Below are 25,530 nucleotides of genomic sequence, written 5' to 3' on the forward strand. Positions count from 1 at the left end.
CATGTGCAAAGTTTGCAATTTGTATATGAAGACAATAGGTTGTAAATTTATATTATGGCATAGTAATCAGTGCTCCATGTGTGTGTCTCAATCTTTAGGAAAGAAGAAACCATTGAAAGGTGTGTGCGTGTAGGTGTGTGTGAGAATGTGCCAAAAATCATGTGAGATAGTGAATCCGATTGAGGCATCTGCTCTGCCATGAGATCATGAAACAACTAACAAACTTTTGTGCCCATATATTTCAACATGTACATAGCGAAGTTAAACAATAATTGTGTGTGAGTATATGGAAGTGGTTTACACGTGTGCTTCCATTTGGGAGGAATAATTTCTTACATAGAATGCAATATACCAAATGGTCAACATATCCTCCAATAAGTGATTAGAAACCTTATCGTGTCTAATACTTTCACCTTGCACAAGCATTACATTTTAAGACCAATATGATCAAACACCCTCTTCCTTTAGCTGCACACAAGTTTTCACACGCCCCTCCATCACATATGGAACCCTTGGTTCACCACAACCACAATGATAGGATTTTACATCAATAGTTACCGTTTAATTGTTAGTGACTAAATGTTAAAGGATTTGCATTCCATATCTTATTGCATGCTTAGCAAGAGTGAAATTGTCTAAAGTTTAAGTGGACTTTTTGCATTTCCTATCAAGGGTTACTCACCCTTTTTTCATAAAGTAAACCATTGCCAAAGTATGCAATTCCAAAAAAATTGAAGTGTTCGCTGATGCGGAGTGATTTGATTTGCTCCGCTTTTTTAGATTGGGGGACCGCCCAAAAATTTTTCCGCGTCTACGAAGCAGACGACAAGGCCTTTATCTAAAAAAGGTTTACATGCACTTGATAGGATATGAGTCTATGGCAATGGGGATGAGGTTGACCTTTACTAACCACTAGGACATGACACTTTTGGTGATATAAAAGAATCGTTTTAGTGTGTAAACAACTCCACAAACTGTTTTATGGGCGCGGGCACCGGATTTAGCCCTATGTGTAACCGCCCTGAGATGTTAGTTATTTTTGCCACTACAAGAGTTGTCGAGAGCAGCATATTCATTTTTCCTTCAATACATAAAGGAAAAAAAGAAAAAAAGGAGGAGGAATAAAAGCAACCGACTTGAGACGAAAAGCACCGACATTCCCAAACCAGAGCACTGCATATATCCCTCGACGTCTAGGGGCTTTTGTATACGTGAGAGACGCAGAGACGGAGGGCAGGTCTGGCGAGAATATGGAAAATCTGGCTTTGGAAGCAGCGAGGACGATTGACTCTGCAGAAGCCTCACAGCGATGATTACAACACCACTTGCATAAATCAAGAGCGTGTGATGACGACGACACAATCGTGTAAAGGAAATCGGCTTGATTTGCCTTGCAGCTCTGCATAACAGCAGACCCTCGGCGATGGATGTTTTGTGTTACTACTACACTAAGCTGGCCTGATGTATCTGTCACAAGCAACACAAGGTAAGAGCGGTCAGATCTTTCCCCTAGGGGTGCGCTCACGGGGTGGATCTCCCAGCAATAAAGGAAGAAAATACTTTTTCTGTGTCGAGGGGGATTTCTTTGTTTTTAATCCCCCTCGAGATGCCGTGCGTGCTTCTGTGCTTCTGCTTTCACGTTTCTGGTTCTAAATTTATTGTCATGGTAAGTCGCCTAAAACACTCGAAAAGGAACGTTTGTAGGTGAAGTTGAGTGGATCCGCTGATGTCTTAACCTGTGGGACACTAACAGTAACGCGGATAGTTATCATTTTTCAATCAGGTATCGTGGAGTAATACGTGAAAGCTGTTATCTAAGAAAAAGCGTTAAATCTTGTTATTTCACTGCAAACATTCTCCGACACAAAGGACTATCGGAGTTGAGCTGTGTCAGAACGTACAGGGACGTGGTGCTTCGTGCTGAGCTAGAAGTTAAAGGGACTCAGTGGTTCCTTTTTATGTGTCTGCTACATAATTTTGTCACAATCAAGATTCAAATTTGATGATCTTGAAGTCAAATTGCAGTTTAGTTTACTTAACCTGGTGTTTTTGCAGTTAATTGAACCACAACTTGTTAGACTGTTGCATTTGCAGTTGAACGGGACTGTAGATCATGAATGAAATCTATCATCAGGATACAAAATCGGTCTAGCTAGAAAGCACAGCGAGGTTAAATCATTGTTTAAACTTGGTGTTTACGCATCCATTTGGAGTGTAGCTGAAATGTGAGTCTCTTTTTCATCTGGTGTGCTTGGCAATCAAATTTAGAAGCGGTGTCAATGGAATGTAATTGTCAATATGTTATCGTTCACTGTTTGGAAGACATATTTGTACATCCCCAAACCTGTCATCATTATGCTAGGAGTGCAATGTCATCGTTCAGAAGACATTCTTGTATGCCCTCAAACTCATCCACATTATGCTACAAGCATTATCCACCAACTTTTGTAACTAGTCAGTCTCTCTAATGTGCTTGATCTTTCCAGTGTCATGAACTTGTCAAAGCGAGATCTCCAATAGTGAAAAGCCTTCTGTAAAAGATTGTCTCGTTTTGTTTCATTGTAGCAGCCCATGCTATCGATCTTCATCTTGAGAGGCATACTTCCTTTCTGATCCTGCTGGTCCTTTCCAACTCCTGAGATCAGAAAATCATGTTTAACATTGTCACCTTTGGTATCAAAGGAGAAGGGATATCAACAGCCTCACTTGCTTTGGTTGCATTTTGATCCAAGCAGAAATCAGCAATGCACTCCTGAGTCTCCTGCCCTTTGTAAACAGGGCTATTCTTTACTCTGCATGTGAAGCAAGAGCTGAGGCAAAGGTCTGGAAGTACAGAAGCTCATTGACATTGTAAGGGGGCTGGCAGGTACTTGTGATTTCTTCTGGAATGCATTTGCATCTCTTAATAATGCTGATGGATGTCTATTGCTGCTCTAGGAGGCTGCGCCAAGGGTACTTCACTTGGCAGAGCCTGTCTGTAAAGGTGCAAGCAAGGTCAAGCAAATCGAAGCAATGAGAATTTTGTGGATTGAGATGGGTATCTGAATGAATATATGTAATGATGAGATGAGATTATAGCCATTACCCTAATCTCCATCAACACCAAAAGAAGTGCGGAGGCAGGTTTGAGAGAAGGCAAGAGCTGAGGCAAAGGCCTGGATGTATGCAGAGCTCGTTAACTTTGTAAGAGGGATGTGATATATTTTTGATTTCTTGAATGTATTTGTGATTCCTTAATTGTGCTCATGGATGTCTGGTACTTTAGGAGGCTGTGCCCAAGGTACTTCCCTCCACACAGCCTGTCTGTAAACATGCAGGCAGGGTCACGCAAGTCTTAAGCTATGAGAATTTTGTGGATTGAGATAGGTATAACAATGACGTGAGATTTACTGTCATCATCCTAATCTCTACTAGAGAAGTGCGGAGGCAGGTAGCCTCATCCTTGCTTTCAAATCTAGATTTCCTCCACCTTGGATCCAAGTAGTAATCAGGAATGGACTCCAGAATCTTCTGCTCTTGGAAACAGGGCTATTCTTTTGTTGTTACCCGAGGCAAGAGCTGAGGCAAAGGTCTTGGTGTATGCAAGCTTATTGACACTGTAAGAGGGCTGGATTGCATTGATGATTAATCATGGTGATGCAGCTCCAGTACTGCTTGTCAAGGGAGTCGAAGTGGCTGCATTTGGAGACCTTGACGATTGATGAATGGAAAGAACAGACTTCACCTTTTTAACTCGCAAAGTATCTTGCCTGATTGAGGTTTTTAAATTTCTTTCTTGCTTCCTAATCAGATTTCTTGATTTGGCCATTTAATCTCATGCAAATCTTCATAAAGGCATACTTTCAAGTGGCTTGACATGAGGCTTACTCTCTCCTTGAAAGTAGCTGTTACTGCTGGTGGTGTTTCATATTTAACCACTGGTGATCTATTTTTGCTGAAGTGCGCATATAAATGCAGTGTGATGTTCTTCAGACAGAAATCAAGTGCAATTCATATGAGGCAAGAATATATGCATGGACTCCCAACTTTACAACCTTGGCATCTTGGTAAAGCAGGGACGATGTCCTAATGGAGAAATCCAGTGCAACTGCGTGAGGTAATGGTTGAGTCAAAGGTCTACCCTACATGTATGCAAGCTTATTGATGCTGTAAAGGGGGTGGAGGGCATTTGGAAGATACTTATGGCATTGGTGGATCTTTTCTGGTGCTCCTAAGGTGAGTGTCCCTTCGCTTCCTCTATACATGTCTCTTGGATGGATTCTACTTTGGCTTTGCATGATCATCTTTTCTAGCCAGTTGTCATTTTTGCAAGCCGATTGGTTGGTGTAGCACTATAGAACTCAGTTTATCCTAGATATCAGTAAGGTAGTTGGATTTTGGTGATTTTAACTTTTGATGATGTAGGATTCATCCCTCTTGTGGATTTCTGTTGTTTTTGATGTCTTTATGCAAAAATACACCCTTTTGAGGTGGCTGCAGATTTTCCCAGCATTCATTCCAGTAAGGTCGCTGAAAAATCTCCAAGCCCTTATTTTAGTAAGAGCATTCTCCACTAAGAACATGCATCATTTCTCTTGTTATATTGAATGGCATGCATCAACCACAATGGTCTTGTCAGATCATACTCCAACGAGAACATCACGATGTCTTGGTTCCAATTTCCAAGAACATGTTCCACTAAGATCAAACTTTCATTAAGAGGTACCTAAAGTTAATTTGCCTTGGTGAATGATGATGATTCTACCCTTAGTGATTTAGAACAACACAGTGGTAGCTGATGCTGTTGTGCTCATATATCATAGAAATTTGCATTGGCAGTGCAATACAGTTGCAACTTGCAATCTGATTTGATTTTGATTAGCAGATGTTGGTAAAACTTGGTAAAAGCCCTAATGCTCTGGTCAGGGAGACGGGTTGAAAACCTCATTTGGTTGTCTACAAGTATGCAGTTTGTGCGTAAAGATACTTGTTTAGAATGTTTTGAGGCTCTTGTAACAACCTCATGGATGCTGCTACATTTAAACAGATTTGTGCAAATAGTGCATGTGGTTATTGAAATTGGACTTGACAAGGACAGGCTTGATTCAACAAGGAAATTCTCTCTCTCTCTCTCTCATTTTTAGATTGTTGATCTTCATTAAGAACTGGCTTTTAAATTTTGATTTTCTAGTAGTTTGATGCAGGAGGCAGGTTGAGAGTCTAGTTTGGTTGAGAGGGATGCAATTTGTTTGTGTGAAATATAATCATTTAGAAGGCGGTGAGGCACTTGCAAAAACCTATAATGCCTTAAGTCACCTGGAACCTGAATGCTGTCCCTAAGAGTTACATGTGCAAATAGTGGATGCTGTTCACAGAATTCATTGACCTTGCCTAATAGGGGGGATGCTTGAAAATTTCTGGGACTATGGACTGAGTGAACACCTGTAACTATGGGATTGCTTTGTTGAAGGTTTGGGACTAGCACTGCAAAGTTTATGTAAAGTCTTGGCATTCACACTATTTGTGGTTATATGCAAGTTGCTGGTGAATGTTGCAGTGGTAATCAAGTAGTTATGGAAGGTCTTGCTGCTTGAATGCTCAATGTTTGGTTGTAAATTGTATTTGGGTCCTACGCCCTAAGTGGCACAAGGAATGATGAGTATGTAGCTCCAATAAAATTGTGACATTTTCATTGGGGTTTATTCCTAGCAAATTTTGATTGGCTTTATTCTTAGTGAAGTTATTTAAAGGTTGACATGATAAACACTTCATAAAACAATATTTTATATTAATTCATAAAGTATATATTAAACCATCACTTGCACAAGAGTGGAACAAATCGATCTCTTCCATAAGATGGGACCTTCTAATCTTGCAAGGTTGGACGGTCTATGATTGTACTCCCTCTACAGTCATAGGGAATTCATGATGTCAGACCCCTGCTAAGCTTCCCTTAGCCTCCAAAATCATCTTATATAATGGGATTCTTACCACTCCGCCTATTAGGCACTTGAGTGTTCAAAAAAACAAAACATCTAGCTCTTTAAAAGTACAGGATCCTCACTTCACAAAGTGAGTTTTCGAGTATTCTACAAGATCCTAAGGCACATTGGTTTGGGGATCCCAATGGCCTAAACCACCATAATTTTTATTTGTTTGTTTGTCACAAGCAGGGATACGCAGGATAAGATAACCATCACATTCGAAATACAACAACAATCATAAAATAAAATTTTAAATACTTTTTTTAATCATGCCATGTATGAACTACCTTTTTTTCCTTTCTTGTGCTACATTTAATGAACCATGTTCTTGAAATTACCCAAGGATGGATGAAGGTTTTCAAACATTGGGAAGTATCTTATATCATTGTTTTGTATTCAATGAGCCACATTTTGTAAGAAAATAACCCAAAGATGGGTATATTTTCAAACATTGGAAAATATCTTATGCTTACTGTTTTGAGATTGTTTTTCCCCTTTGCATCGTGATGCAAATAGAAAATAAGCAAGAGTGAACTTTCGACTCTTATTTCGTGGCATTTCAGATCGAGTAGGGATGAACCACCCCTAACTTTTATCCCTCAGCATCTGGGTCAGGTAGTATGTTCTTTTAAGTTAGAAATCATGTGAAAATATATGGGACAAGGGTTTGGGTGAAGGCTTGCATATATGTAAGCTTAATTGAAACTAGCCTTCCTTCTCGGATAGGGTGGTTTAACTTGATTAAGCACTTAATTACAACAATTAGCAAATGAACATAAACTGAAATGCCCACTTTACCTTCATAAGCTTGGACAGTGGACACCTTGTTGGCCCCAAAACTGGTGCCCTTTTTGGTATTTCTTTAATTTCAATTGCTGATGGATAAATTATAAGTCGAGATTTCACAATCTCCTTGGCTGATTCAAAAGCCCCTTGCTGTTCCAATAATCAGCAAAGCATTCGGGCAAATTGCCCCTTGATTTTCACCCAGGACTTGCTTTAATGGAACCCCAATTGGTCAAATGCTGCCCCAAATTCACAATAGATGGGCTGGCATCTGAAATCCTCACAATTCCACGAATTTTCGATGCTGATTTCAGTGTATAATGCCTTTGACTGATGGCACGGGTCCCAAGGTGGCTACTAAACCCTAATTACTATTGTAATATAGGGTTTACAGCAATAAACTCTCTGCTGTCCACCAAATTTGGTTGTACTCTGCTACCCATGGTTGAGAATTGCTGAGAATACTTGAGCATATATTGGAGGAGATGAGAGAATGATGTAGAAAGAGAGAAATTCGTAGCTCTGATGACAAATCTGATGGCACCAACAGCTTCAAAAGGGGGGTAAAACACTAGCTTAGTTGGCGAGCCCTCCTCTTCGGCCGCCGCCTCTCTTGAGGCGGAAGAGATAACCTAGTGCCCCCTGTCCTGTTGCAGCGTGCGATCAGTCGTCGTCGCCTCTCGGAGCCAAATCTGATCACCTCCTCTCCCTCCACCAAGCTCCGAATGGCTGCCATTCAGCTTCTACCACTCTCCAACAGCCTTCTTCCTAGTTGCATGGGAAAGTTTTGCCAAGTGGCAGCCTTTCTAATGCATTTTCAGCCATTAAATTAAATTTCAGAATTAATTAATTTTAAAAATTAATTTCAGTCCTTTTTACCTTGCCCAAAATTAAACATGTCCATTTGGAATGAAATTGGCTAGGTCATTTGCAACTTGGAGTGGTTCCCAACCTCTGTTGGCAACCCTAGTGTCACCATTGACACTTAATGGCCAAACAGTTGTCCTAGGGTCCAACTTGGTACCAACTGGCCACAAAAACCCAATTGGCATAACTTAACACAACTTTTGCCTTTAACATCCACTACATCCTCGGAATCCTTGGCCCGTTCCTATGAAATAACTGCCATGTGTATCACATGTGCTAAACAACCTTGCACATTTGATTAGTAACTAAATCAAATGTTACTAGGAAGATTAAAGCATCTCAAAATTTCACGTTCCTGTGACATAATAATGTTGAAAGGCATAGAAGGACATTTAGAATATACTTGTGATGTTAGTGGATCTCTTTTACCACTTTAGGAAGCTGTGCAGACTTCTCTTTGCTTCGTGTATATATGATGGATTTTGGTTTGACTGATCATTTTTTCTAGCTATCCACTATTCTTTCAAGCTGATTGTTTAGTTTGGCACTTGAAGCTCAGTACACATATTGTTTTGGTGTTTCAATAGACAGTAACATCTTGATGCTGTTGTATGTTGATGCCATTTCAATGTGACATGGTCACAAATTTTCTAAGCACTCATTCTAGGAAGAGCATTTTTCACTAAGAACATCTATCATTTTTCCATGTCATGATGAATGGTAGGTACCATTGATAGAGCTAATATTGCAATAAGAATGTTCTATGCATTATTGTAGTATAATGGTTATAGCCATAGGAATGTGAAATTTTAGGGTGTTTCAATCTTGCTGATAATATTTGATTAAGTTATTAATCAAATGTGTAAAGTTGTTTAGCATATGTGATGCTCATAGTAGTTATTTCATGGTAACATGCCAAGGATCTTGAGGATGCAGTGGGTACCAAAGACAAAAGTTGTAATAAGTTATGTCTGACAGGTACTAGGTGGTACTCAGTGTCAAATTTAGGCCCTGATTAATTTATTGGCCAATAATGTCAGTGGTGATACTAGAGATTAGACATTAATTAATTAATTAATGTCGATCTACGGATTAATAACCCCTAGGGATATTAGGAAGACAAATTGGGCCAACCAATTTAATTATTGGTTGGTGGAATTAATTTTTTGAGCATTAGAATAATTATTAATTAATTTTTAAAATTAACATCTTGAAAATTAATTTAATAAGCTGGATAATGCTAAAAAATGAGATTAAATGGTTGCCACTTGGCAAAACTTGTCTATGCAATTGAGAAAAATGCGCTTAGGGATTGGTGAAAGTCTATTCCAGCCATTGTGAGAGAAGAGGAGGTTGTTAGAGAGTAAGGAGAGGTTACTGATGTGATTTGCAGCCACTAGGGACTAGTCCTATAGCATGTGATAGGAGTTTGGAGTTCTCCAAGAGTAGGTGACAGCAACGCAAGGTCATTTTGGTGCAGATGGCAGCATTTTGGGGGGGGGGGGGCAGCAATTTTTCTTGTGTTCCCAAGCTATAGATGACAACTTCCATGGTTGTTTGAGTGGGGCAATAGCAGTTTTTCAGTGTTTTTCGCAATGAAACTCTGAAATTTCTCTCTTTACAGCCATCTCTATTAGTCCCCTAGCCATCTCTCAAGTTATCTTAGTATTTTCTAGCAGTTTAAGGCATCAGAGAAAGAGATTTCAATCAATCTTTGTTGTAAACCCTAATTTATAGCAAAAATTAGGGTTTTGATAGCCACCTCAGGATGCGTGCTTAGAATTGAGGGCCAAGGACTTGAATTCCAGCAGCTCAAATTGAGGAATTTCAGGGAGATTCAAGAGGCCAACCAGTCAATATAAAATTTGGGGCTAAATTTGTCTTTCAAGGAGCAGGGTGAAGGCCAATCCCTAAGCAAACAAAAGGGCAAATTGGTTTGGAGGTTTGCTGGTCAGTTTTGACAGCAAGAGGCACTTGGATTAGGGGAGGAGATCAGAGGATCTCAATTGTATTCCTTCCATTTGCAATATAAGATAAAGAAATACCAGAGGGGGCGCCAATTTTGAGGCCAACAAAGTGTCCAATGTCCAAGGTTAAAGTGGTGATATTTTCATTTTCAGTTTGTGTGAATTTTATGCTTGCTGTAATTAGTGTTAAATCAGGTGATTTCCCAGCTGCCAAGTTCTAGCATTCGTCCGAGAACCACCTATTACTTTCTTGCCATGGTGATGAAGTTTTTCTTGCCTTGGTGAAGGATGAACTATCCTACTCCATGTAATCTGCACATTTGACATGTAATATTGTGTACATATATATTATGGACAAGTTCTGTAGAGGGGAACAGTCAAAACCTTGTTTATCTGTCTACAAGCAAGCAGTTTTTACTCTTTTGGGAATGATCTGAAGCTTCTGTAACAAGATCTAATGACCGTAACTCACATGGATGCTGCAAATTGTAAGGAGTGGATGCCAATGTTGAAGGTTGACTCCACATGGGCATGCTTGTCTTTTTGGTTGAAACACACCCTTGTCCAACATGTGTGCTTGCAAATAGTTTGCATCTAATTATTTGTGCGTAAGTATAAGCATGGGATTTTTTTTGCTAGTCTGCAGCAAATTTTGAGGGTATTGCAAGGGTTTATATGTACAATATTTGGTTCTGTATATGATATACATGGAATATCCTTTGCATCACTGTTGAAGTTTCAGCATGGAATATTTATATGCAACATTTGGTTCTATATGTGATGCCTTAAGTACCTTGAGATGAGCTATATGTGATGCCTTAAGTACCTTGAGATGAGCTATATGGAATATTTATATGCAACATTTGGTTCTATATGTGATGCCTTAAGTACCTTGAGATGAGCTAGATGGACGATCACTGTTGAAGTTTTAACATAGATGCTGTTAATGTGCGTGATGAGGCAAGCACTATCTGTGAGAAAAACACCCGAGGACTAGTAATGGATCAGTTTACTTGCAAGGTATTGCACGATTAGAGTCCTGGATGTTTGACCCCTTGCAGGCTAATTAATGCAGAAATCAGGAATGGACTCCAAATGTTCTTTGAGATAAAGCTTGTATGAGGTGAGGATCAAGTCAAAGGTCCAGAGACAAGCAAGCTCAGAATGCACTGTGATATTTCTAAGGTGCCAATGGTTGCACAAGGCTGCACTGGGGGATCCTTCCCTTCCTTTAGACAATAGTGTACCTACTAAGTGGCAACTACTATACATTTGCTGTTGTGTGCATGTGTGTTTTCATGTTTGTACAGGTCAGTGGGGATGCAATTCTTACTTTATATAGATTGTTACAACTTTTGTTGGGTATTATTTGTAGGTGGTCTCATGAAAATCCTGACATTCAGAATGATGGAGTTGGGCTGCATATCTGGTGTCCACAAGGGAGCAGTTTGGTTTGTGTGTGAATATAATTGTGCAGGATGAGTTAGAGGCTCTTGCATAAGATCAGACTGATGACCATAGTTAACATTATGTTGTGAAATTCTTTGCAAGAAATGTAGTGCAAGTAGTGGATGCTGTTTTTAAAGAAGGAGACTTGGTGACGTGGACAGACTTGAATGGTACAGTGTTTTTGCAACAACTCCTTGTCTGACATAGATGTTGAAAACATCTGATGTAGATGCTTGGAGACATTGTGTGAACAATAATAAGTATGGGATTTGTCACTGAAACCTGGAGAGTGTAAGTGAAAGGGCTTAAATTTTCAGTGATTGGGTTTATGCAAGGTGTTGGTCACGCCTTAGGTGGTACCATGACACAAGCCAGATGCTACCTGCTTGTTTGGATGTCTTAAGCTTTAGAATGGTCTGATGCACTGGGAGGATGCACCTCTAAGAGAAGTGTAAGACGTCTTTTCTTGGTTGGGATTCCTAGTGATGTGCTTGATTTTTCTGCCTCTTTCTTCTTCTCATTTTTCTGTTGATGTGCTACGAATGTTTCGATCAAAGTGCCAAGGATATAGGTGTTTAATGTACTTGTTAATGATCAAATAGGGGTGCTCTTTGATGGAGTAATTAGACAGGACTGTAGTGATCAAGCTGGGTAAAGGGTCTAGATGTATACAAGCTTATTGATTGTGTAAGAGGTTTGGAATTTATGTAGTGTCTGATGGATCTCTTTCTATATCTATGGAGGCTGTGTGGAGGGTCCCCTTTATTTCAGTTCATGTGTTTGTTGGGCTCTGGTTCTAGCTAACCGTTACTTTTCAAGTTGATTGATAGGTGTTCTGTACAGGACTTGTGGTATGTTCTAGAGCTATTATTCTAGAGAGTTGGTTTTCAGTATTTCAACTTTGATTCGTATGCCTCTTTTAACGGCTGCAAATTTTCGAAGTCCTTGTCCCTAAAAGCATATCCACTAAGGTTATCTATACTGTCATGCTATTCCTGATCCTCTTTGTTGAATGGCATGTGTATAGGTGCTTTGGCTCTTGTCAAGGAGAGGGAAATAGAGTGATATTATGATTCACATCCTGGGGATGCCCTTGTGATTGCAGTAAGTCAATTACCCTCCGATTGCAGAAAGTCACCTTCAAATATAAAGTTATTGGGAGCGTTTCTTGGTTGCAATAGAAAGAGGCTAAATAGGATTCGAAAAGGGGTATGGGAGGATGGGAAAAAGAGACTTAGGTGGACTTTAGTTCCCCAAATTGTTTATTTATTTTTTCTTGTTTTTATTAACTCTAGAGATGCAAGTGCCGCGTCAAAGAGTATTCAAACTCCAAAAGTGATGAGCTAGGAATTAACCTTTATGAAGTTGCCTTCCAAGTATGTGCACTTTAGAATTTCTCGAGCCTTTAAATGGGCCCTTACTCGGAAGCCTTACGTGGGAGTCTTGGATAGGTATGTTGGTGGTGTACATTTTTAGAATTGTCAATTGAGAGCTTTGTGAATAATTTGTTTGGTTTCTCTATTTTGCAAGGTACTTTCAAGCCATGTTTTGGATATTGCTTAAGGTAATACATTGCTTAGGAACTTTGGTATGTTCCATCTTGCTACATTTGTTCGAGCGAATGGATTATTCCCACCATTTGGTTGCAACTATCTACATGTATTTGTAGATGTATTTGAAAGTCTTTTTCCAAGATAATGGTGGATGAAGTGTAGTTTCGTGGGCATTTCTACGTGTGTTTAGAGGCTTTCATTGAGATGATAGCAAACTACACTTGTTTTTACTTTTGGGATTGACCATTGTGACATGTTTATTTGGTATAGTTGGGAAAGATGTTAGCTTTAGGGTTGGAAGTGTTTAGGAGATTAGTAAACAATTATACCAAGTTGCACCTTGGTCCCAACCTTGTTGAAGTCCAATGTATTTAAACTCATCTTTATCAATAGTTTCATGTTTATCAAGTCAATATTAGAACTAAAATAGCACACAAAAAGTGGGCAAGTGTCCTAAGTCCTAAGGCAAGATAAGAGGGCTTTGTTAAATCTAGTCCTTGGACATTGTAGGGCATCACCATGTCATGATGGATCATGAGTAGCGAATGTGTTACATAAATGACCTCTAATCTGTAGTACTAGGTTGACATCATTGCATCCTCTTCTGCAAGCTTCTTTGTATTATGGGATTTGGAAATCCCTTCGACCTAGGATAAATATTATTCACCAAGCTTAGGATACACTAATTTGTTCAAATTGGATCATAGAAAAATTTGAACCAAGCAATAGAATGGGCTTTTGGGAGTAATAGGACTTGGTTTATTCCTAGAAGTGAGCAATACAGAAGCACCTAATATGGGCTCTATTGGGTGTTCAATGCTATTAACACATTTTAATGAATTACCTCTTATGTGAAAACATAAAGAAAAAATCGTTATCCCTCAACCTAACCGAACTGCAAGTTTAATCTATGCTAATTGATTTTTTCACTCCAATATAAATGACATCAGTATTTGCCACACAAGAGGGAGTCATAAATTTCAAGGGTCTATGTTACAAGTGTGGATGTAGTGGGGATATATTGAGTGAGGTATGTTACCATTGAAATTAGTTGTAATTCAACAAAGTAATCAACTTAATGGAGCTAGAATCTTATTACGCTAATGAGAGGTTTACTGGTCAACCATGGTATCTTTTAAATTTTAAGATGTCTCGAACTTGGATTATGAAATATTTTACTTATTGATGAGTATGGGTTTTAATATTGTTTTTTCAAAAATATTATCTAGTACACAAGTCAAATTTAAGTTGTCTAGACTTCGATAAGAATGATGTTCTTAATGCTAATATCAATATAAAAAAGATATGCTTATTTTTTCTTTCATGAAAAAGGGGTCAATTTATTTTTTATGGCTAGAATTGTAATGTTGTCTTTTATACATTTATGGTGGTTGATTGTTGTGCAAGAGGATTGTGTTGAGGGTATTTTGTAGGCCTAGGAGATTGTAATGAGGTCATGCTTAAGTTTCCTTGTCACCATAATGAGGAATATCAGAAAGAATTGGTTTAGCCAATTTAATAATTGATTGGTGAAATTAAATTTTTGAGCATTATAATAATCATTAAATTAATTTATTTTCTTAAAAATGTTCATACAAGTGAAAAAAATATATTAGGGACTAGTGAAAGTCTATTTAGCAATTGTGAGAGGAGGTTATTAGATACGAAGGAGAGACTATTGATGTGATTTGTAGCCACCAGGGATTAGTTATACATCATGTAATAACACATTGGAGCCCTCCAAGAGTAGATGACAACATTCCAAGGTTCTTTTAGAATAGATGATAGCATATAGAAGGGAGCCACAATTTATAGGTGGTAAGCTCCATGGCTATTTTAGCAAGGTAGTAATAGTTTTTTAATGTTTCTTGTGATGAAGCTTTACAATTTCTCTTAATTATTCTCTCTCATCCCAAATCATCTTGTAAGTTATCTTAACATTTTCTAGGAGTTTGAGCTATTAGAGAGAATTTTTAATTAATATCTATCGTAAATCTTAATTTATAATAAAAATTAAAATTTTATAATCACCTCGAGATGTGTGCTTAGAATTAAAAGCACAAGGCTTGAATTTTAATAGTTAAAATGGAGAAATGTCAATTAGATTCAAGAGGCTAACCAATTAATATTAGTTTTGGGATGGAATTTATCTTTTTAAGAAGCAGGATGAATTCCAATCCCCAAGGAAACTAAGGGGCAAATTGCTATGGAGACTTGATGGTTAGTTTTGATAGTAAGAGGTATTTGAATTAGCAAATGTTATTAGAGGATCTCACTTGTCGTTTTTTCTTTTGTAATATAATATAAAGAAATATAATAAGGGGTGTCAATTTTGGATCTGACAAGATATCAAATGTTTAATTTAGTTTATGTAAATTTTATTTTATGCTTGATACAATTAGTGCTTAATCAAGTTATTTATCACTTTATCCAAGGAGGAATGTTAGTTTCATGATTCCATTGTCGCGATAGCATTAATTCTCTTGAGTTGGTGGATCTAAGGTACTTGATTGAAGATTAGAAGCTTTACACTAATACTGAAATTGTATTTAATATAACATTACATCAAGAATGTCTTTAGATAAGTGAGATGGGATCAAGCAGGGATGATGCCTATAGATTTGAAAATTCAAAAAGTGTTGAAAAAAATGCAGCATGTAGCATGGATGAGTATCATTTGGTATAGACCAAAATGTAGACCCTTCTAAGCCTTCAAAAATTGATGATCAGTAAGAGAGAGGAATTTGATGATGAGTTTAAAGATTAGTTGAGGACATGTGAAATGTTTATGGAATTAGCAAATGCTCCTTAGTTCATGCGCTTTTTGAATCCCTTAAAGAATGGCAATAAAGACAGCTTTTGGAACATTAAGATACACCAAAGAGAAAGTTAATATAGTAGCATGATATTTCAAACATGGGTAGTGAGCATAAGAAAATGATACTAGTAGGGTAATTGATGTATATGCAAGGCCAACTTTGAAGTGTCAATCCAATGTGTTTTGAATTAGAGGGCATGTATGCAATTATCGAGTAGTTTACTTACTTTGGTGATGTTACTAGTTTCCATTCTATGGTGGCTTAGGGATTATATATAAGGATATACGATACAACACCTTATCATATCTAGTAACCAATGCATGGTGTTTTAAGGCTCAATGTATTCGGGTATGACTAATAATATGTATAATCCCATGTATAATAATATTGGCATGATGTCAGGATACAAAGCGACAAGTTTGGTAATGCAAAAATGCAATTCACTATATTTGGGACTTATGGTATTAATGTTGGTCATGAGAAAAAATATAGCTAGTAATATATGCGACGTATGAAAAAATGTATCTTGGTATGCTTAGTAGTATGTAAATTTTTGCTGTATAGTCACATTGCAATGTCCAAATTATGCAAACAAGAATGTTTCCTAGTGCATTTGGTGTTTCTAGAATGTTAGATATACGAGGGGCCAGGCAATTGGATGCAATGTTGTATATGAGTTATGTTAGAATTAGAGCAATGTAAAAGTAAAAAGCATTGCAATGCTCAAGGGAAAGAAATGTCTACAACCTAGTGGAGTTTCAAGGCAAGTAAAGAGGTAAAGTTTTTATATGCTTGGTGAAACTTCAACATTATTTCATCAATAGATGCAAAGTAGATGAAGAGACGTCTTGGCAGACTATCTTCAACAGTTAATAGCTTTTATCTAGATGCCTTTTAGTTAGGCCGACTTCAGTTTGGGCTCAATTAAGTCTAGCAAAGTAGGGATTCAGAGTATTGTTTGATCCTTAAGATGGTGGTTGCACTTCCATTTTTCTAGTTGTGGACAGCTTTCATATGTAGTGAATCTTGAATGTATTCAGCATGCATCAAAGGTACTATGGTGACAGTATATTTGCCATGGAGTCACTACTCACTGAGACGTATGCAGATGAGGATGGTTGTTAGCATAGCTTTGAGAGGATATTTTTATATCAATTTGAGATGAGTTCATGATTAGTTGAGCATGTGTTTTTACCTCAGTTTTAAGATCAAATTTTTATCAATTTCAGCTTATTTTTTAATGAATTTGAAAACTATATATGGTCACTTTTGGAATCAATATTATATTAGTTTTTACATTAGTTACTAATTAGTTTTTTCATCAAATTTTTATTAGTTTAGGATCACATTTACAATGATTTGTGATGGATTTTCATATCAGCAAATTATTAGATTATACTCAATTTTCTATAGTTTATGATTGGTTCTATAAACAATAGTATGTTAGTAAATGATATCGATAGTTTCAGGCATGGTTTATGTTGAGAATATGCTTTATTATGATTGTGAAGCCAAAATAGTTGAGAAACATGAGTTATGTATGTATCTAATGGATTTCTAATTATAGTTCTAAATCAGTTTTTAGTTTTATGTTATGTATATGTTTATAAATTTTCAATAGGTTTGTGGCATATGGTATGGTTGGACATAGTGGTTAATGTTGTGACTATGATGCCTTATGAAAATTCTAGTATAATATATTTTTCCTTGGATAATATGTAATGCAATCAAGGACGATTGAAGGGATTTCAAGAGAGGTCTATCACGAGGATGTAAAAGTTTATTACTTTTCTTACTATTTGATTAACAGTTAATCAAATGTGTTAATGTCACTTGCACATGTGAGGTGTAGGTTATTTATTTTATAATATGGCATCTAAGACCTTGATATTAGTTGGTGCAAAATGCGAAAGTTGTAATAAGTTATGTGTGACAAGTATTAGGTGGTATTCGGTGTTAGATTTTGACTTAGATCAATTTAATGTTCACTAATATCAGTGTGGTGACATTAGAGGCTAAGTATTAATTACTTAACTAATATCGATTTAAGGGTTAATAATTGCTTAAAGATGCTTGGAAGATAAATTGGTCGTGTTAATTTATTTATTGGTTAGTGAAATTTATTTTTAAGCATTATAATAATTATTAAATTAATTTTTAGAATTAATATTTTAAAAATTAATTTAATAAATCAAATAATGCTTTGGAATGGGATTAAAAGACTGATACTTGGCATAACTTGTCTATATAAGTGATTTTTTTTTAAAGGGATTGATGGAAGTCTGTTTCAGCCATTATAAGAGAATGAGATTGTTACAGAGTAAGTAGAGGCTACTAATGTGATTTAGCCACCACAGACTAGTCCTACAATATGTGATAACAGTTTAGAATCCTTCAAGAGCAAATAAAAATAGCCCAATGTCCTAATGCAAATGATAGCATTTATGAGTGGGGGATAATCTTTCTTGTAGTCTTGAGTTATAAGTGAAGGCTTCCATAGCTATTCAAGTAGGACTGTAGTAGCTGTTCAGTGTTCCTCATAATGAAACTTTAAAATTTTTCTCTATAGCATTCTCCCTCATCTCCTAGTCATATCTTAACTTATCTCAGTATTTTTTAATAGTTTGAGCCATCAAAGAAAGAGATTTCAATCAATCTCTGTTGTAAACCCTAATTTAAAACAAAGATTAGAGTTTGATAGCCACCTTGGGATAGATGCTCAGAATTAAGGGTCCAAGAATTGAATGAGAAATTTTAAGGAGATTTAGGAGGCTAAGCAAACAATATTAGTTTTCGGATTGGATTTGTCTTACAAGTAGCAAGGTGAAGGTCGATCTCCAAGCAAACCAAGAGGTAAATTTGCTGCTTGGAAGCTTGATGTAGTCAATTTTGACAGTAATAAATACTTGGATTAGCAAAGGAGATCAAAGAATCTCAGTTGTACTCCTTCCATTTGCAATATACAATAAATGAATACTGTAAGGGGTGCTAGTTTTAGGATCCACTATATGTATAATGCCCAAGATTAAAATAGTAAAGCTTGTATTTTTAGTTTATATAAATTTAATATTTATTGTAATTAGTATTTAATCAAGTTATTTATCACCCTATCCAAGGAGGAAGGTTGGTATCATGCATTATCTATGGGATTACAAAATAATAATTATTAGTCACATTAGATTCTATTAATGTTTGCATGCCTTCTTTGGTAGGGAAAATGTGGTCTACTTGAGCAATTTAGTGGTACGCAAAATGGTTATAGATTCTCAAGCAATTGTATGTATGTGTAAAAACTAATTTATGGACTTGTTTGGATCTTAATATGGCATAATATCTTTGAATGTCCAAATTGCGATAGATTATGCTTACTTCACAAAGTAAGGGTGAGCTATGCAATGTATGGGATTCGGTTGCAATGTCTAAAGATCATCACTTTGGATTCTTCGAGTTTTACTCAATGGTTGCATCATGGATCCCTTTCCTCTTTTTCAATCTATTAGGTAGGGTTGTTCATTGAGTCCTTTGTTCTTTTCTTTGGCCAATCATCCCATTTTGATGATGATGTTTTGCCTAGTGGCTAATGGCGAGGTGGTCAACCTCTCTCTTATTGTGACAATATATGAATGGATATATGGGACTTGTTTACCCTTACTTCAAGGCGTCACATTAATGTCTCTAAATCATACCTTATTGATTGCACTAAAACTAATCTTTAGGCCTTGGGTTGGCAAGGTAAGATTGTACTGTCGCTATTTGTAGACATTTGGGCTATCCTTTGGGGGGTGTGTCTTATCTAAAATATTGATAGAATGGATTTCCTCATACACTATGGACAAGTTTGCATATTGGGAACGACAAGCTTGGCCTTTCCACGTAAGATTGAAAATAGCACACACAATTATGGTACCAATGATTTCATACTACTTATTTTTTTTTTCTGATGTAAGAACTGATATTAATAAGGAAAGGTAAATGTAGTTACAACATGAAAGTTATGTCCCTTGACCTAAGCCAAAACACACAATTTCTTACCCTTGCTACCTTGGTCAAAGTCTTATATTTGAAAAATCACTTAGTCCATTCAATTAACGCTTTGAAAGAAGAATTCTATATGAACACACAACATGGTTGCACTCCAAAAAGAATGGGAGGTGGGTTGTTTTGGATTTAGAGACATATGATTACTCTTCATTGGGTACTATCCCAAGCTTTGTGTGAGGGTTAGTAGCCATAGTCTTTGATTGTTAGGCTTTCCTTGAAGATTAGGATATTAAGTATTGAAACACCAGCATTTGTGCATCATGGTGGCACGTGATGAAAATGCTAAACACATTGTTCATCTTAAATATTCCATGCTTTTGAATCATTTGGTCCATTCTTCGAAATTGGTGCTTGCTAAATCTTCTTAGCATCCGCCTTTGAATTGTGAGCTGACAACTCCTTGAAAGTTGAATTATTGTTTTGAGACAATGATTCTTCATCATACACTTACCCAACATATTATCATAAATAAATGCACATTAGTAGGTATCATATGAACATTTGCAATACTTATTACATCCATGGCATGGTTTGTAAAAACTAACCTCATAGTTCTCTAAATTGAATAGACAAGTTATTTTCCATTCCTACTTGCATGTCAATGTTGGTATACATCGCATTTTGGGCCACATAACCTTTAGCAAACCCTTGTAAGACATGCATAATAGACTTAGAATAGGTGACATGGTTTCCTAGTGTACCATGATTAGTAAAAGCATTTTCCAACTATTGTGTGTAATATTGAAGCACCACCAAAATACCCTTGAAGTGATGGATGGTTGCAAAGTACTTGGATGGTGCCCATCACAATCACTTCATTATTTATTCTTTTAGTGATATTTGAATAAAGGGAACGCTGGCTACACATTATTGTGACTGTTGGAGTTCCCACATCTTGTGTCTTTCTCTCTCTCTTACTCTTGCTCCTTCCACCATAGCTCTTGCTTTCGCTCCATGCTTCCACTTCAGGGTTCACTCCCTTTAGTTAGCATCAGAGCCAATGCACCAAAATTGAGTAGATCTTCCCCTTCAGTTTACTTTAGCCTGAGAAAAGCTTCACCTTGAAGGTTCCTGGTAGTTCAGCCCTCTTCTTCTCGAGGTATAAATCTTGCTCCCGCTTCTTTTCTAGTTGCTCCCTCCACTTGAGGCTTGTTTCGGAGCTTCCCAAATTTTCATGTTAAAATCTGTTAGCTCATCTTTAAATATTTTCATCTTTTGCACAAGTGGGTTGCTGTAATGGATCAACCTTTTTGTTAGACATTTTTGAAGTCGTACATTGGAAGGCATGGAAGAATATTCAGCAAAGTAAGGATTTCAAGTGCATTGTGTTACAAGAGCCTAGTATGCTAACCCATTATTCTCTTTGAAGAACACATTTGTTGTCTATTCATCACTGGCTTTTTGAGCCAAGGACATCCCTTTCCAAAGAGTTTGCAGAGTCAATTGAGAGATATCCTTGTCCAAATCATTTGCAACTTGCTCACTTAATTCATTATGGACATCATTGGGAGATTGAAATTCATGTAATGATTTTTCTCATCCTAGTTATCATTAATGTGCCATGTTATGTTGAATTTCCATTGCTAATATCAAATTGCAATAACTAATGTTTGCACTTTCGACAACTACGTACTCAAATCTTTGAAAAGATAGTGATCTCTAGGTAATGAAAGCAGTAAAACCGACTTTTAATGATGATGGTGCCAAAGCGTTGTAGAAACTTAAACTCGCAAACATAGTTAGTGAAACATAAGAATTTAGTAGACAAAATATCACAAACGTAAAGCTAAAGTACTCCCATATGGGCATGATGACATTTGTTGGTCCTAAGCTTATGGAAACCCTTGTAATAAATCCAAACTTGCAAACACAATTAATGAAAGATGGAGTTCAAGAAATAGTATATTACAAACATAAAGCTAGAGTACTCCCACAATGGCATGATGGGATTTTTTGGCCCCAAGCTTGGCAACACTTGCAATATTTCTTAGATTACCAAGAGAAATACCTATTCAAGGTACAAATTATTGATTTATAGTTGGTTTTTGTTCAAGTCGGGATTTATTGGAGACTATTGTCACAAGTATCATCACAAATACCTTCACTAACAAATTATCTTGCAACTCCTAAAAGGAGGAAGCAGATAGCTTTGGTATGTGGACACCTAGTAAGAGATTCAATGCTAGTTTGCACTTTTGGGATTCATGTGTGGGATTGTTGTATAAGGATCTCACATTGCTCATGTTGGATATAGATTTGTGTTGTTAGAGAAGAAATCCACAATATTTATTTGTTTTGGGTTTAGGATAGCAAGTTACAATGCGATGTCTCTCTGCTCTAGGATGAAAAGTTATTAGGCCTAATTAGAGATTGATTGGTTTGTGGGTGCCTATGAAATTGGTGTCTATGTAAATTTGTGTAGCTATCTTGGGTCACTCTAGCTCCTCTTATGTTGTGGATTTTTTAGTATATTCTTACTATTGATTTAGAAGTGATAATATCTGTATCTAGTGTCTTTTATTCATTGAAGCTCAATTTCATAGGCTTCGTGGCATTTAAGCTTGAAAGTGCCATGAACATTATATAGTTGGGCAAAACTCAACCCTCCACTGAGGGAGAAGCAATACTTTTAAGAAATTGATCACTGCGCATTTAGCCTACAAAATTGATACACACACACACACACACACACACACACACACACACACACACACACACACACACACACACACACACACACACACACACACACACACGCACGCACGCACGCACGCACGCACGCACGCACGCACGCAACTTTAAGAAATTGATCACTATGCATTTAGCCTACAAAATTTAGCCACACACATGCACGCACACACGCACGTACGCATGCCCATGCCCACGCCCACGCATGCTCTCTCTCTCTCTCTCTCTCTCTCTCTCACCCCTTACAATAAGTTGAAAACTTGAGGGGAATTTCACTCTAAGAATTCACATGAGTGTTGTTTACAAAAACCCACTTGCAAAATGACAAAAACAAACAATAAAGCAATTACCTAATATAAATGTGTGTATGTGTGCGTATGCGCATGTGTGAAAATTTTGTTAAGCTACTTGTGTTTGTGGTGCCATTGTTAACCCTTAATTCCCTTAATTCTATACATCTAGCTATACATATATTCATAGACTCACAACTTTGCTACTTGGTTTAATCATACACAATAAATATAGAGATTTTGGGATCACAATATCAAGTACACAATGATTTATGAGACATAATGTGGTAACTTAAGAATGCTATTGCCAATATAGATGAGGTTGCAATACTAGGGTTTGAATGTCATGAAGAGGACATGAGAGAGGGAGAAGAAGAGAGAGAGAGAGTGCAGAAGAGAGAAAGACTGAGACGAGGAGAGAGAAATACTAGAAAAAGAGAGAAAGACAGAAAGAGAGAGAAAAAAGCCATGAAAGCTGGGAGAGAGAGAGAGAGATGAAGATGAAAGGAGACTTGTATTATAATATGATGCTAAAAATCAAGTCCCTAACATCTTATATATCAGCCAATGTAGCCAGTATTTTTCCATTATTAAATCCCCCTGTCTTACATTCCATCCTCACCTGAAGGTTTTTGCCCTAAAAAACAATTTGGGCACTTATGATAATTGGGCAGGAGTAGATCAGAGTACTACTCTACTATATTATTACAAGGGTATACAAACGAATGAAGAGGTATTATTGCGTATGATAGGTCATTGGGATATGTACGATACATGGTCCTTATTGGGGAATTATAAAAATGAATTTTGACCTGAGTATCCTGAGTGGATGCGAGCTGCAGACAGTGGACAACAAACTGTTTACTAAAGGGCCATGCTGTAGTAAATCTGTCATAACTTTCTGTAGGAGATTTCGATCGGGGTGTGCCATATATCAAAACGGAGCTCTCGAGGAGTACTTTCAGCCCATGTATGATGTTAATTGTTGTCCATAGTACCGAATAAAATTTTCTTTGAAACAGAGAGATGTCTGCAAGTCAATCTGAGAGAAAACAGGGCCATAATTAGCTAGATTTCAGTCAAATCTGCTTCTAATAGGTATGGAAACCCTTCCAAAACTAAAGCTGGCCTCTAAGAAGCTTTCTCAAATGGTAAACCTTTCCACTTAATCAAGTATTCCATGATGGAGCGAGGGAGAAACTTCTTTTCCCTTTGTCTTATGATTTGCTCAGGTATATATTGAATGATGTCTTCTTCATCTATCGGTGGTAACTCCTCAACATAATCCACTGATGATCCAATGAAGGGCTTCAATTGACTCACATGGAAGACATTATGAATCTTCGTGGATGGGGGTAATGCTAACCGATATGCCAAGTCTCCCACTCTTTTGACAATCCGGTATGGCCCATAGAACCTGTGAGCCAACTTATTGCTGGACCCATCCTTAAGGGTGGCATATCTGGACTTGGGCACCTTCAAAAGCACCAAATCCCCTTCCTGGAATTCAACATCCCTTCTTTTGTCATCAGCACAAAGCTTCATTTGATCCTGAGCTTTCTTCAAGTTGACTTTGCACTGTTGAAGTAAGGCCTGTATTCTATCCAATTCCTCCTTGCTTTGTGGGTTTATTTTATCATTGAAGATAACCGTGGGAAGGGGCACCTTATAGCCGTACAATGCCTCAAAGGGTGAAACTCCAATGGTAGAGTGTGTAGAGTTATTATAGGCAAACTCAGCCAAATGCAACCATGAGTCCCAAGCATTTTGCACATCATAACAAAAATGCCTCAAATAAGTTTCCAGCCACTTGTTAACCCTCTCTGTCTGGCCATCGGTTTGTGGATGGTAAGTAGTGGAAGGAGCTAACTGAGTGCCCATAGAGCTGAAAATTGCCTGCCAAAAGTTGCTCATGAACTTAGCATCCCGGTCATGCACAATGACTTGTGGTAAGCCATGCAATCTGAAAACATGTTTCATGAATTGGCTGGCTACTTGAGAAGCATTATATTGAGTCTTTGTAGGAATGAAATGGGCTGCCTTGGCGAGTTTGTCCACAACTATATCCACCCCTTCTTGGTCACTGGTAGGCAGGTTATGAAGTCCATAGTAATGTGTGTCCATTTGCCTTTGGGCATAGGCAATGGCTGTAGTAAACCAATTGGTTTTAAGGTGGTGTCCTTGTTTTGTTGACATGGCACGTAGCTCAAGACAAAACCTTTTACGTCCTTCCATAGGCCCTTCCAATGAAAGCCTTTAGCAATCTTGTCATAGGTTTCAAATATGCCCAAGTGACCAGTTGTAGGTGAGGAATGCATCTCTTGCATGATCTTTTGCTTGAATGGAGAAGTGTATGGGATGGCAATCCTGCCATGAAACCATAAGAGACCGTTCTTAAGCTGATATGGAGAGTTTTATTCTACATGCCCTTGCTGTAATTTCTAAAAAATGTGGCTAAAATCAACATCTAACAAGTAGGCCTCCTAAAGCTCTTCTATCCAATCATTATGAAGTCCCATGATGGCTGAAACTTTACAAGCCCACATTCTAGATAATGAATCAACAACTACATTGTCTTTTCCCCACGTATGTGTAATGTCAAAGTCATAGTTCTGCAATGTAGCTACCCATCTGAGTTGTTTGGGGGTAAGATTAGACTGAGAGAGGAAATATTTGAGGACCCTATGGTCGCTCTTGACCCTAAATTTACTGCCATACAAGTTGTGGTGCCATTTCTTAATGGCATGAAGGATGGCTAGTATTTCTTGGTCATATACATTCGTGGTCATCTCATTTTCAGCAAGTTTGCGGCTCTCAAACACTATAACCCCATGCTCCTGTAACAATACAGCCCCTATGCCTCTACCACTAGCATCACACTGAATGGTGAATTCTTTCAAAAAATCTGGGCAAACCAACATGGGCGCTGAGGTAAGCAATTCCTTGAGCTGATTAAAGCTCTTATCAGCTATGGCATCCTAGAAAAATGCCTCTTTCTTAAGGCTATCCATCAAGGGAGATGCAATAGTGGCATAATGCCTAATGAATCTACGATAGAATGATGAGAGACCAAGAAATCCTCTACGTAAAGTGGTATTTACAGGTGT

The 25,530-nt window shown here is 37.5% G+C and overlaps 1 long non-coding RNA gene across 11 annotated transcripts; it reads left to right on the forward strand.

The window, feature by feature from the left end:
* The first annotated feature begins 1,116 nt into the window (after positions 1-1,116).
* LOC148020753 (uncharacterized) lies at positions 1,117-14,786 on the forward strand. 11 transcript variants are annotated; one of them, XR_015694594.1, is made up of 6 exons: positions 1,124-2,225; positions 2,779-2,866; positions 2,938-4,215; positions 12,060-12,136; positions 12,328-12,483; positions 12,563-14,382. It is a non-coding gene; the product is annotated as an uncharacterized LOC148020753 (long non-coding RNA). The 11 variants fall into 11 exon arrangements; XR_015694593.1 differs by having other exon boundaries at positions 2,779-2,850; positions 12,563-14,381; XR_015694585.1 differs by having other exon boundaries at positions 1,130-1,486; positions 2,779-2,850; positions 12,563-14,378.
* The last annotated feature ends 10,744 nt before the right edge of the window (positions 14,787-25,530 follow it).

This window comes from Lygodium microphyllum, chromosome 18 (assembly GCF_053477565.2).
Source record: "Lygodium microphyllum isolate KBCC chromosome 18, Lygodium_microphyllum_v1.1.10, whole genome shotgun sequence".
NCBI classification, from domain to species: domain Eukaryota; kingdom Viridiplantae; phylum Streptophyta; class Polypodiopsida; order Schizaeales; family Lygodiaceae; genus Lygodium; species Lygodium microphyllum.